The 13,153-nt window shown below is 42.9% G+C and overlaps 1 pseudogene; it reads left to right on the top strand.

Annotated features, from left to right (window-relative positions):
• The first annotated feature begins 264 nt into the window (after window positions 1-264).
• LOC148930779 (uncharacterized) lies at window positions 265-950 on the top strand (annotated as a pseudogene).
• The last annotated feature ends 12,203 nt before the right edge of the window (window positions 951-13,153 follow it).

Below are 13,153 nucleotides of genomic sequence, written 5' to 3'. Positions count from 1 at the left end.
CCATCTAAAACAAGTATATATATTCGAAGTTTTGGCTGTCGCTCACTAACATTTAATTGCATAAAATACAACACATTCAATTGCATCACTGAAGAGGGAAAATATTCAGACAGTCTTACCATAGGTTGATATTTTTTAGTTAATCTCTCTTTTTTTTTGTGTTCTAATTGAATATAGAATTATGCATATAACCAAATATAATTAGTATGATTAATATTATATTCCAAATATAATGTGATAGTAACATTAATTATTAGTATGTTTTAACACCTCTCTCTGTTTTTTGAATGACAGGTATGGAGGGTGATAGGCATTTCAGTCATCCTCATCCATTGACTTCCTTTCTAGTAGATGATATTGAAGTGGATGTTTCTGATAACTATCATTCTTGTAAAATTTGTGGTTTGCCAATTCTATTTGTTCCTTCCTACACTTGCACCATTGTTGCTTGTGATTTTTTCCTTCACAAATCGTGTGCACACAAATTACTGGAAGAATTTATCCATCCCAATCATAATCCGGGTAATGTAGTCCACACCCTTCATATCCGAGAAGGAAGTCCCAATTTCACCTACAAATGTGAGGATTGCGATTTCGAAATGCATCCTTTGGCTGCAGCTGCAATGTTTGGTGTTGAGATCAAAACCAAACACAAGAGCCATCAACCTCACCCACTCGTGGCTCATTGTAGACAGATTTTGTATCTGTGCGATGGTTGTGGGGAGAGACATGATGGTTTCTTCTTCTCGTGCCAACAATGTGATTTCTGGATTCATCAAGACTGCACCATAGTGCCTACTGCTATCACGCTCCCCACTAATCCTCAACCTTATATTCTCGCTTATTCCATTAGTGCTAGTACCCGATATATTGATTGCATAGTATGCCAGCAACCCTTGCTTCTTAACCATAACGCCAGCTATATCTGCCCCCAAACTGTTAAGAGATGATTTCTCTTAACAAGATTCCGGCGTCGCAGAGGCGATCGTCGGGGGATAAAAAGGTAGACGAGGTAGTCGCGGGAGTTTTGCCCGTCGATCAAACCAAGATAATACCGAATTGAAATAAAGCGTAAAAATAAGATAAAGGTAATTGTATTTCTTCAATGCATGAGAAGGATACAAATACTCCTATTTATAAGCTAGCCTAACTTAATGAGCAAGAAAATAAAGATCATATATAGAAAATATGGGAAAGATATGCTAAATCAATATAAAAGATATGTGGGGATATTCCTAGTAAAATACTCGTATCAACTCCCCCACGGTTAAAATCCACCTTGCCCTCAAGGTGAGAACCATAAAGCAACGAAGAGTGTTGAAACTCGAAGCTTTGGCGAGTTATTTCCTCCCGGATCAAATGTATAGTGGTAGGAAACATGTGGATCCTGCAATCCGACACCAACTCCATCCTTTTGGAACTTGTGGTTCTCTGTAAAAACACATTTTTCCATTATAACTACCATCATTTTCTGAAGTGGTATCTTCTGCAATATCAACTCCTCTTCTACTTCTTCTTGAGCAACCCAATGAGATGCACCTGAAACCTGGTTGTCTTCCTTGGATCCAAAAAAGAGTAGATCCTCCGCATTTTTGAGATGCATTACATAAACATCACAATTGTTCCTTTGACCATTTCGAAATAAAATTACACCTCCTAATCCATAGGTTTCGTGCCCGATCTCACTTAGAAAACTCATCAACCTCTTAACCACTCCCAAAATTGCAACTAGTGTGGAGAAACTAGACACAAAACTGCCATCAATAAAGAGAAGAAACTCACGAGGGGCAAATCCAATTTGAAACCACTCCCTACCAAGCCTACCATCAAGATACCCAAATTCATAGTGCTCTCGAGAGATTGGATCTATCAGAGCCCGGTAGCAGTTGGCTATGGAGTAGACAGAGTACTTATGAGCAACTTCTCCATCCAAATTGTTCTCGACTACCGGCAAGGAACACCAGCTATCAACAAGAGGCTTTGACAACAGAAGCTTTGACAAATAAAACAACTTTGCAAGATATCCCCCTGGATCAAATGCAAAATGTCTTCGGTCGGTAACAAATGCAGCACCATTGGAAACCCCAAGTACACAATTGGAATCATTCATACTCCATATTTTGTGAAGACACATTCCATCTCTAATAGGATCAAAAAACCAACAGATTCTTGTCGGTCCACACAGAAGGGCTCGCAAAGCTGAGCCATCATAGCTATTAGTGTTGCCTCGCACAGCACGAGCAGTGCCAAGGTATTCAGTTGTACGATGTAGAGTCGTTTGTTTCTCCTCCAGCATCTTCTTACGCTCACATTCCTTCTCTCCAACTTGGTTTCGGGAAACAATCTTTTCTTCATCAGCTACAGCAGGAGCCTCCTTACTAACATCATCAACTTTCACAACTTCAGTAACAACACCCTCTGTGTATCTGAAGGAATCCTGCATCGTGAGAAGCTCACGGTAGTCCGGATTATCTTCCTTCAAAAATCCCCCCAAATTCTGCCAATGTACTGCTAAAGCATTGATAGCACCTACGTCCACTTCTTGAACTCCTGAGATTCCAAGCTGTCTCCGTTGTGGACAACAAATTGCAATTGTTTTTACAGCCTCGCCGCTGATCTGCTGACACGGCCCAATTTGAATGCCCTCTGAAGCTTCATGTCGAGAAAGTGATGAAGCTTTTAGAAATACATCATCTTTTCCATATTCTAATAGTGCATCTCCCTCTCCAATTTGCTCTCTGAGGCTGCAAGACAGAGATACCGCAGCTGGTAGAGGCGGGATAGTGGCGTGAGGCAGGACAGCCGCAGCATGGACCGTCGCGGTTTCTGTGCGGCGAAATGGGTCGTCAATTTCATAAGCCATAATCCAAGCCTCTTCTCCAAAAGGAAGTGTCATATAGCCAACATCAACATCCACTATAGTTAGGGGGTCGCGCCTTGGTGCACACCAGGAGGAGGGCGAGCCCTGCGGTTGCGTCACTGGGGGTGACTGATCATATGTCGGGTATCCATGCGATGTGAGCAGATCCGGCGTTTCCAAATAGGTAGGCTGCCGTGGTAGCGATTGTTCATATGGCGGGTATCGGTGCTGCGTGTACAGTCCCCGCGGGACCAAACAGGTGGGCGGGCGCAGTGGCTGGTGCAGGGGCTGATATTCGGGCTTCTCCGAGTGATAATCTGGCTGCTCCGAGTGATATCCGGTGTAGGGATTTCGCGGAAGCACATCTGAAGAATAGGACGCCTGATAGCGCGGCTGTTGCTGAAGCGTGTTGGGCTGATGGGTCACACGCGCGGCCTGACCGTACTGGTCCAGCGATGAGAGGGTTGAGAGCGGTGGTTGGTTGGCTATGTAGCGGGGCTGGTGGCGGGTGATCTGGAATTGTGGCTGTGCAGCGGCGTACAGTAGAGGTCCGTCCGGTGGGTCAGGTGGGTCAGGTTCCGGGCGCAATGGAGGGCAACCAAATCAGAGGTGTGGGTATTGCAACCAAATCATTCGAGGATTGGAAGATCAATCGGCTTTCTCCTGCTCACAATGCGATTACTGGATTCATTTTTCTCGTGCAGGGGATTCACACTCATCCTCTCAGATTCGTGGATCCATGCTTTTTGAGGAATTTGACGAATAAAAGACAACTCATATGCGTGCAACGAATATTAGTACTACTTGATTTCATTGTGTTTAGTAGTTGTGTTATATTTATTGAATTAATTGTCATAAAAGAGCTTGGTTTTAAGTAAAATTAGTCTCATCTGCAATGCGGACATGATGATCATCACAAGTGATGCCTTTCCAATGACAGTAATGAGCAGTGGAGTTGATATAATGCCATCCAAAATCCATCAACGCCTTCAATTCTATGCTAGAATTGGAAAGATTAGCAACAAACACAACATCCATCACATATATTTTCATAGTTTGCACATAGATTTTACAGTACATAATCATTAACCTGTTATGTAGGATGTATACATAATTTTTATTCTAGAATTTGATTGCTACACACTATAATGTATAACTAAAAGGTTCAGATCAATTCTTGTTTTCACTTTGTTGTGTGTGAAAGAAAAACACAAAACTACAACTATAACAATTAACATAATGGCATAAGCTCAATCTGAATACATGAGATGCTGAACTGAAATGGAGAGGAACGGCACTGTCAACCATGGTGGGCGCTTAGCGAATACTTGAGACACCTCCTTCATTGTTGTCCCCAACTTTGGATCAACACTTACGGCTACGCATTTTAGTGCTAATCTTACCACTCTTACATCTTCGTATGGAGATGTTAGCCTTTGCACCATCATGTTTTGAGCATATTACGTGGATCTCACCATCATTGTCATGGAGGAAATGAAATCCCCCGGATGTCTCCAAACATGACTTCCAATGCCAAAACTCCAAAGCTATATATACACATCACATTTTTCTGTAACCACCATAGTTGAAGGCCAACTTTGCAGCCAACAAACATTTCATCATCACATAGTTTTACATCTTCTTGTTTTCCATCTTCCATTGGAAGAGTTATTAGCAAATTTGAAACTTTACACCCACAGCTTATTTCTTACGAATAAGTTAAATTGTGTGAAATTTTGGTTGACTTTGTTTGAAAGGCCAATTTTTGGCTTCAATTTCGGATTCTTGGTTTTAGAATTACACAAAATACTAGAGTAGTACTTCCTACCTAAGTGATCAACTTTCCATTTTGAGTTGTCACACCACAAGTGATTAATTTCCTTTTTTAGCTAAATTCAAAACTTCAACCATCTCTTACTTTATTCCATCTATATATCTTATTTATTCTCTCTTTATCTCTCTTACTTTTTCATCTCTCATACGTTACTCCCTCCTCTTTAACTTAATATAGTATCATTTCCTTAATTCCCGTGTTCAAAAGAAATTCATCACTTGTGGTGGGACGTCACTTATAGTGAGGCGGAGGGAGTATAATTTTTTAACATTGTCAGAATAAAATCGCATAAGATCAGGAGGATTATATGCAATTGATATAGAATATATTGTACCATATATAACATAGCAATAATTGTAAATTAGGTTTACCATACTTAGAGTCTCTCTAGCATATATAAAGATGTAGTCTCTGTATTCATAATTATTGAATAAGAAGAACAATTTTCCCCCATCGACTTCTAACATGGCCTGCTCTTGGCTCAAAAAAATCTCATCACAGCCAATAATACCAATTTCTCGACCATTTTTTTCCAGCCAAAAACCAACCCAGAAATCAACCTACACCCAAAATATGTCAGATACAGAGATACAGAAGATACAAAACATATGGAGTAGACGGCGAGTCTGAGAAACAGCAAAAGCATCACGGTACCATTCAAGTTGAATGGAAAGAACTACCCTTTCTGGGCAAGATTGATCAAGGTGAAGATCGGAGGTAAGGGTGCCTACTCGTTCATCAAGAATGATCCCCCGGAACCAGGGAGCAAGGGATATGACGAATGGGAGGAGAACGACCTCGTGGCGTTTTTCATGGATTGTCGACAACATCGACAACGAAATCATTGCAGACTTTGCCCACCACTCAGACGTCGAAGGCACTCTGGGACAATCTCGCGGTGACGTTCGAGAGTAAAGCCAACAAGTACCTCATCTATGACCGGGAAGAAAAGGCGATTAACATCAAACAAAGCAATATGGATCTGGAGACATACTACAGAAAGATTCATGGACTATGGATCAACATAGATAGGAGTCAGAAACAACCAATTAGTTGTTGTGACAAAGGGATTGATCAATTCCGGACGTTCTCAAACTCCAAAAGGCTCATCAAGTTCCTGACCGGATTAAATCAGGAATATGACTCAATCCGCTGGGAAATTTTGAAGGAAGAACCAACACCATCAGTGGAGGCAGCATATGGATGGGTGAAGATGGAGGTGGCTCGACGTCGAATCATGCCACCGGCGTCGTCCTCACCCACCAACGAAGCCAACGGCAGTGCCGACTCATCATTTGGTGGAGAAATCGGAAAAGGCTTCGCCGCTCAGACCCAACGGCCTCTACATCGGAACGGTCCACCACCACCGCGCCCCGCGGCCACCAGCCAACCGGGAAACAAGCCCGACACGTCGAAATTATGGTGCTCCCATTGTGGGAAACAGAAACACACTTGGGAGACCTGCTTCAAACGGGTCGGATACCCCGATTGGTGGGAAGAACGGCAGAAGGCGAGGGCTTCTCAGGCCCAGGCGAAAATGGCCGTCGGCGTAAACGGAGAAGGAGTTCCGCAGCAAATCGAGGTCGAAAACTAGACGTGGCCACGGTTCAAAAACCGCCGGTTCCGGTTCGGCGATTGGTGGAACCGTAACCGGCCCGGATACCGGTTATCCGGTTCCGGTTTAACCGCCGGTTACCGCCGGTTTTTCAGCGGTTCCGGGCCGGTTCCGGTTCAATTTTTTTTTTTTTTTAATTTTATAGTTATAACTTTTAAATTATATAGTAAAATCCAAAGATAATTGATAACGATAAATGATAACGATAAAGAATTGCAATTTTATTGATTTGAAACTTTGAATGTAAATTTCTACAATACAATTACAAGTTACAACTTACAACTTACAACTTACAAGTTATTCCCTCCGTCCGCGAATAGTAGTCCCGTTTTTCCATTTTAGTCCGTCCGCGAATAAGAGTCCCGGTTCACTTTTACCATAAATGGTAATAAGGTCTCACCTTCCACTAACTCATTCCACTCACATTTCATTTAAAACTAATATATACAAGTGGGACCCCTATTCCACTAACTATTTTCCATCTACTTTTCTTAACATTTCTTAAAACCCGTGCCATTGAGAAATGGGACTCCTAATGGTGGACGGAGGGAGTACAAAATACAACAATACAACTATACACTTGAATTTAAAATTTAAATACAAAATTACAATTTACAAAAAACATATTAAAAGTAAAGTTGAAACAATTAGGAAAAAAAAAAGAAATAAAAGGAAAAGGACTTGAGCTCAACTTAAATTTAAAATTTAAGTTGAGGTGCCTACGTATCCTTAATGCTCAATTGTATTGTGGAATCAAAGTCCACGTAGTTCTCTTACCTTGCTTATCTTGTTGGTTGGCGGTTGACGCGGTTGGCCTTCATTCTTCACCTTCATCCTCGGTGTCGGTGAAGGTTTCCTCACTCTCTTCACGAGCATCCCAATCTGGTTCTTGCGCTCTCTTTGCAGCTTTTCCCCAATCATCAAGTAACATCACAGCTTCCATATTTCTCGCGGAGAGTTTGCTTCTTCTCACATCCAAGACACATGCTCCAACACTGAAAGCGAACTCGACGACAACGGTGGAAGCCGGGACTGCAAAGATCTCCTTAGCCATTGACGCAAGTATGGGATAATCTTTCTCGTGTGTTCCCCACCACTCTAGGACGTCGATTTGGGCGGATGTAGGACCTGCATCACTAAAAGTATGGTGGGGTGCTTTCAAATAAAAATCTAACTCGCTTACCGATCCCATTGAGGTGTGCCTTAAGCTTGAGCCTGTGCCGTAGCCGTATAAGTCGGCTAATTGTGATTGAGCATCGGGGTCATCATAAGCAAAACCAAAACCGGTTTTCTGACACGAACCGGCGGTTAACCGTCCGTTTTCAGACCTACGCCTGCAACCCTACGAACCTACCGGCGAACGGCTACATATTCCCGGTTAACCGGCGGGCCAGTTCCGGTTGCTTATTTTTGAACCGTAACCGGCCCGTAACCGTAACCGTAACCGGATTTCGAACCGGAATCGTCGTCCGGTTCCGGTTCCGGTTCCGAACCACCGGTTGGAAAACGGCGGTTAACCGGCGGTCCGGTTTGGTTTGGCCACCTCTATCGAAAACCATGGGGAATCGACCGGAGTTGGAACGGGGGCGCATCAGGAGCCTCTACCAGCCGGCGGCAACGTGAGGGGCATCGGGAATCTGGCAGAATGGACGGAAATAAGAGGCGGCGCGTCTAAAGGAAGTAAAGGGTTTGGATTAAATCCAAACCCTAATTTAGAATGTTTGTTTTTAAAATTTCCCCCCCCCCAGAAGTATGTGAAATATAAAAAAAACCCCACTCTCCTTATATCTGCCCCCCCCCCCCCCAAAAAAAAACTTACCGAAAATTCGAAAAGGACCCCTATCTCTCCAAAAATCCGAGAATTACCCCAATTTTGAGTCAGAAAATAAATTTGCACCCCTACAAAAATTTTCCGTTGCATTTCATGTTTGTGATGTTACTAATAAAAATTCGAAGGGCTGGATATTTGACTGTGGGGCAACTGATACCATGACTCCAGATAAAAATGATTTTCTTGATTATAGTGAAGTTACTAGATCTTATATTCGAACTGTAAATGGGGATTTGATTACTGTTATGGGTCTGGCACTATTGAGATTTCACCTACACTCCGGCTTAAGAACTGTCTATATGTGCCTACGTTGTCACAAAGATTGATGTCCATAAGTCATGTGACGAAGGAGTTAAATTGCACACTTCTAATGCATCCCGACTTTTGTATTCTGCAGGATATTCAGACGAGGAGGATTCTTGGGCGTGGCACTGAGAAGCAAGGGCTCTACTACGTGGATGAGATAGCCCAACATGGAAATGCGATGATGGCTCACGGATCCACGAAACAGGAAACTTGGCTCTGGCACCGAAGACTAGGACACCCCTCTCCTGATTGCTTTATCCGAACCTTTCTATTTCCTCTGATTTTTCTTGTGAGACTTATGTTTTGGCCAAGACCCATAGACGGACTTTTAAACCCACGAATACTCGTATGCAATCTATGTTTTCTTTAGTGCACTCTGATGTTTGATGTTTGGGGCCCTGCGCCTTTTATTGGTAGAAATGGCTATCGATATTTTGTGATATTTGTTGATGATTGTATTAGGATGACATGTATTTATTTTTTGAAACACAAGTCGGAAGTCTTTGATAGATTTGCATCCTTTTTTAAATTAATCCAGACACAATTTCATACCACTATCCAAACCCTTAGGTCCGATAATGAGAGGGAATTCGTTAACAGTGCTATGACCCAGTTTTGTAAAAATAATGGAGTGATTCATCACACTTCTTGTGCCTATACACCTGGACAGAATGGCGTAGCCGAAAGAAATAATAGAGTTATTTTAGAAATGACCAGAGCCCTTATGATTGAATCCAAAGTTCCCAAACATTTTTGGCCCGAAGCTGTTGCTACATCCATTTTTCTCATCAATCGCCTTCCAACCAAAATCCTAAACATGAAAACCCCCCTCGATATTTTATCCAACAAGCCAAAATTCCAGAATACCTTAATCTTCCTCCGAAAGTCTTCGGTTGTACCGTTTACACTCATATACCTAAACATGAAAGAACAAAACTCTCACTGTGTGCAACCAAATGTGTTTTTGTGGGGTATGGGGTAAACCAAAAAGAGTACAGATGCTTTGATCCCAACACCAAAAAGATCACCACCATTATGAACTGTAATTTTTTGGAAACCGAATTTTTCTACCACACCCATCTTAGTAGTTAGGGGGAGAGTGATCCAGGTAGTTCTACGGACTATATAAGTTGGGTGGTGCCAGTTCCAAGCTCCTCGATTGAGGAACCAACAGATCCAGTTGTCACTTATGTCGGGCAGGTCTCACCACAAGAGCCATCTCACCCAAGTCCTTGTAATCCTTCTCCAATGATATCCAAGGTAATCTCTGAACCAAGTAGGGTTGAGATTCCAGTTACCACTGACACAGTTGAAACAAAACCTCTTGTGGAAGAAAACACAATTGATGGAGACACAGGAAGGTATGCACTTTCTTTTTGGAGTACGAGAGGAATTCCGCCAAAAAGATACTCCCCAGAGAAGATTGGGAAGAAGAGTCGATATGGGGTGGCGAATTTTGTGCAAGGAAACCTAACAAAAATGGCTCGAGCTTTTGAAGCTGCGCTGTATGAAGAAGAAGAGATCCCACGGTCAGCCGAAGAAGCAATGAAGCATAAGAAATGGAGGGAAGCAATGTTTGTCGAGATGAAGGCATTGATGAAAAACAACATGTGGGTACGAGGCAAGTTACCCGAAGGGGTGAAGACAGTTGGTTGCAGATGGGTGTTCACAATAAAAAGGAGACCGGATGGTACGATAGAGAGATACAAGGCTCGTCTCGTGGCGAAAGGATTCACCCAGACTTATGGTGTAGATTATGACGAGACTTTCTCACCAGTGGCGACACTGTCAGAGTGTTGTGCTCAATTGCCTCCAATAAGGAGTGACCACTTCATCAGTTTGATGTGACCAACGCATTCCTACATGGAGAGTTGCTGATAAGGCTAATTTCATGCATCGGTAATGTACAAAAAAATGTTATAAATTGCTGGGTCTAACATGTTTCCTAAGCCAGGTGTGTGAAGAAAATCGCTAGATCAATGAAGTAATGAAGGAGATGGTCTAGCGAGAGAAAGGACGAAATGAGCAGGATTTACAAGGAAAATTGGCGTGACGGGGGAGTCTACAGCTGAGGGCAACAAAGTCATTATCAATACCTCGCTGGACCCACTAAAGCGCCTATAAATAGAGAGGAGCATGCAGCGTAATAGATATAGTTTTTACTCTTCTTAGCTCATACATTTTACACACACACTTGGGAAAAATTCTGGGGATAATCGTGATAGGGGGGTACTTTCTTAAGATTTCGAGTTTGGTAACACCGTCCTAGTGAGGGCGAAGATACAATTGTTTTTAATTTCAGCTGTTTTTGCTAGTTTCCACCGTCGAACTTCACTTTTGGGAGTCGACTTTGATGTTGATGATGTTTAAATGCTTATCGCTCATGGATCTGAGTTTAGCTGTTTAATTTCAAGTTATTTTGCTTAGATCTCTCTGCTGTTAGCGTAATTCTTAAAATTGCTATGTCGATCTCTGTTTATTTTGTTATTGAGGAGTTTGATGTGGAATTTGGTGACAGATCTGTGGTTGATTGAGTGATCGGAGCTTAAATTTGTAAATCTGACGTGATGGAGAATTTCTTCTATTTCGAGTCCGTGTCGGACGCTTGGATCCGGAGTGGATTTAGCGTCTGAAGTTGGTTTTGGCGTGTGAAAGAAACAGTAGCTGATAGACTTGTTTTATTTCCTTTGTTTTCTATTTCACTTCGTCTAGGTATGCAGATCTGTTAAGTTCTTCGTTATTTATGCATAGATTTGATTTCAAGTTAGTAGCCCTGTTTTTTATTTGCTTATGTGTTTTCTCAAGAAGTTTTATGAGAATTTGGTTGTAGAAGACGATGTCACTGTCAGTTAGTACGAGAGTTAGTTATTCTGCCACTTTCCAGTCGTACTCTGCTTTTTCTTAGATGTGGGACCGTAGAATTATCTCCTAGGTCTAGCTGTTAGGTTAAGTTCTTTCTAATATTCCCAAGTCAAGTTAATTTTAATTTTCCTCAACCCAAGAAAATGCGTGGCAGCAGCCAACACCAAAAATACTCCCAAATCCCTGATTACGAGTCTTACGCATCCTTCTCTGTGGGATCGATCCCTACTTCCCTATACTAGGTTTAGTAAAGTGGTTGAGGGTTTTTGAAGCGGGGAAGTACTTGTGTGTCCGACGACCGGGATTCCGCACAACCTAAGAGTTCCTAGACCAAGTGATCTAGTGGACTTGCTGGATCTGGGGAACCTGCCTTATTTGAATTTCGCAACACTGCACACACACTACACTTGTACTATCACATCCCGACCAGCTTCAAGTGGCGCCGTTGCCGGGGATGGATGGCGTTTGCTGTATTAAGGATTTGGTGTAAATATCCTAATTTTTTTTGTATTTTCTTTCTCCCTGACAGTTTATGAAAGCGGGCTTCCAATCTGGAAGTTGGGCAAGTTCCTCTGGATCAGGGAGTGGCCAGTACGAGTGGCGAATCAAGCAATCTACATCTACCATCACTACTAGATCAGGATTGAGAACGGAAGATCCATTCCCGTTCGAGTCAGAAAGTGAAAAGGAGTGGAATTCATCGACAGAGGAGAATCCAGGGACATCAACCGAGCCAGAGCATTCCGAGACCGAGGAGGAGAAGGACCCAGATATGGCTCATCTACTAGACCCCGATCCGGAAATAAGGTCGCTCACCCCACATCTTGACGGTGAACCCGCTCATGCTATAGTCTCGAATCCACGACGGAGGTCGATCGACATCAAGACAAATGTGCTTGGAGTTCTACCTACTTTCTCTGGGCGCAGGAATGAATGCCCTTATGAATTTCTGAACGAGTTCAGTAAACTATGCAGCATTCAGAAGCGACCCGACGAGGCAACAGAAGAGGACTACCGTCTTCGAGCAATTCCGTTTGCTCTCAAAGGGGAGGCGAACACTTGGCTGCTGAGGCTTCCACCGGACTCGATCAACACGTGGAAGGATTTTAAACTGGAATTTTTGGATTACTTTTTTCCATCTAATAAGACGAATGCCTTGAAGAAGGAGATTCAGGAGTGCAAACAAGAATACGATGAGTCCCTAAGTTCTTATTGGTCCCGCTTCAAGGGGCTGCTGGATGCTTGTCCAAACCACAGGATGATAGAAGCGGAGACTTACTATTTGTTCTATGTAGGTGCAAACCCTGAGTCAAAGGACTTGATGAACTCCTTGAGCGTGGGAAATTTTACTAAGAACAAAGCAAGTGAAGCCAGGGAAACGCTGGGGAGATTGATTGAGGCAAAGAAGGCCTATGATAACCTGCGAAGCATATTGAGGAGAGGATCAGCTAATGCAGTGATGGATCAAGAAGACAAGAAGTTAGAAGATAGGATTGATAAACTGGAAAAGGCCTTGCTAAGTGCGATCGAGAAATGCAATCCGCATGCTCCAGTGGAAAATGAGAAATCCCTTGGTCAAGAGGAAAGGCAACTGTAACCATACTACAGTCAACCCTACGAAGGAGAGTGCCACGCTCAAGCAAGTTCGATGGGAAGTTGGAATCCCGATGGAAGTTGGAATCAAGGGAGACAGAGGGACACTCCATGGAGACTCACCCAAACTTCAGATGGACTGACCATGATCAAAGGCAGCCACCTCCCTTGCAGCTCACGAATTTTGCACACCCTCCGGAGAGGCAGTCCAATTGGCCAGGGAAGGGACAAGAAGGACAATTGCAGCTGGGA

The sequence above is a fragment of the Salvia hispanica genome, chromosome 3 (assembly GCF_029641045.1).
Source record: "Salvia hispanica isolate PSC_SH4W2 chromosome 3, Shi_PSC_v1, whole genome shotgun sequence".
NCBI classification, from domain to species: Eukaryota; Viridiplantae; Streptophyta; class Magnoliopsida; order Lamiales; family Lamiaceae; genus Salvia; species Salvia hispanica.
This window is presented reverse-complemented; position numbering and strand designations above follow the sequence as displayed.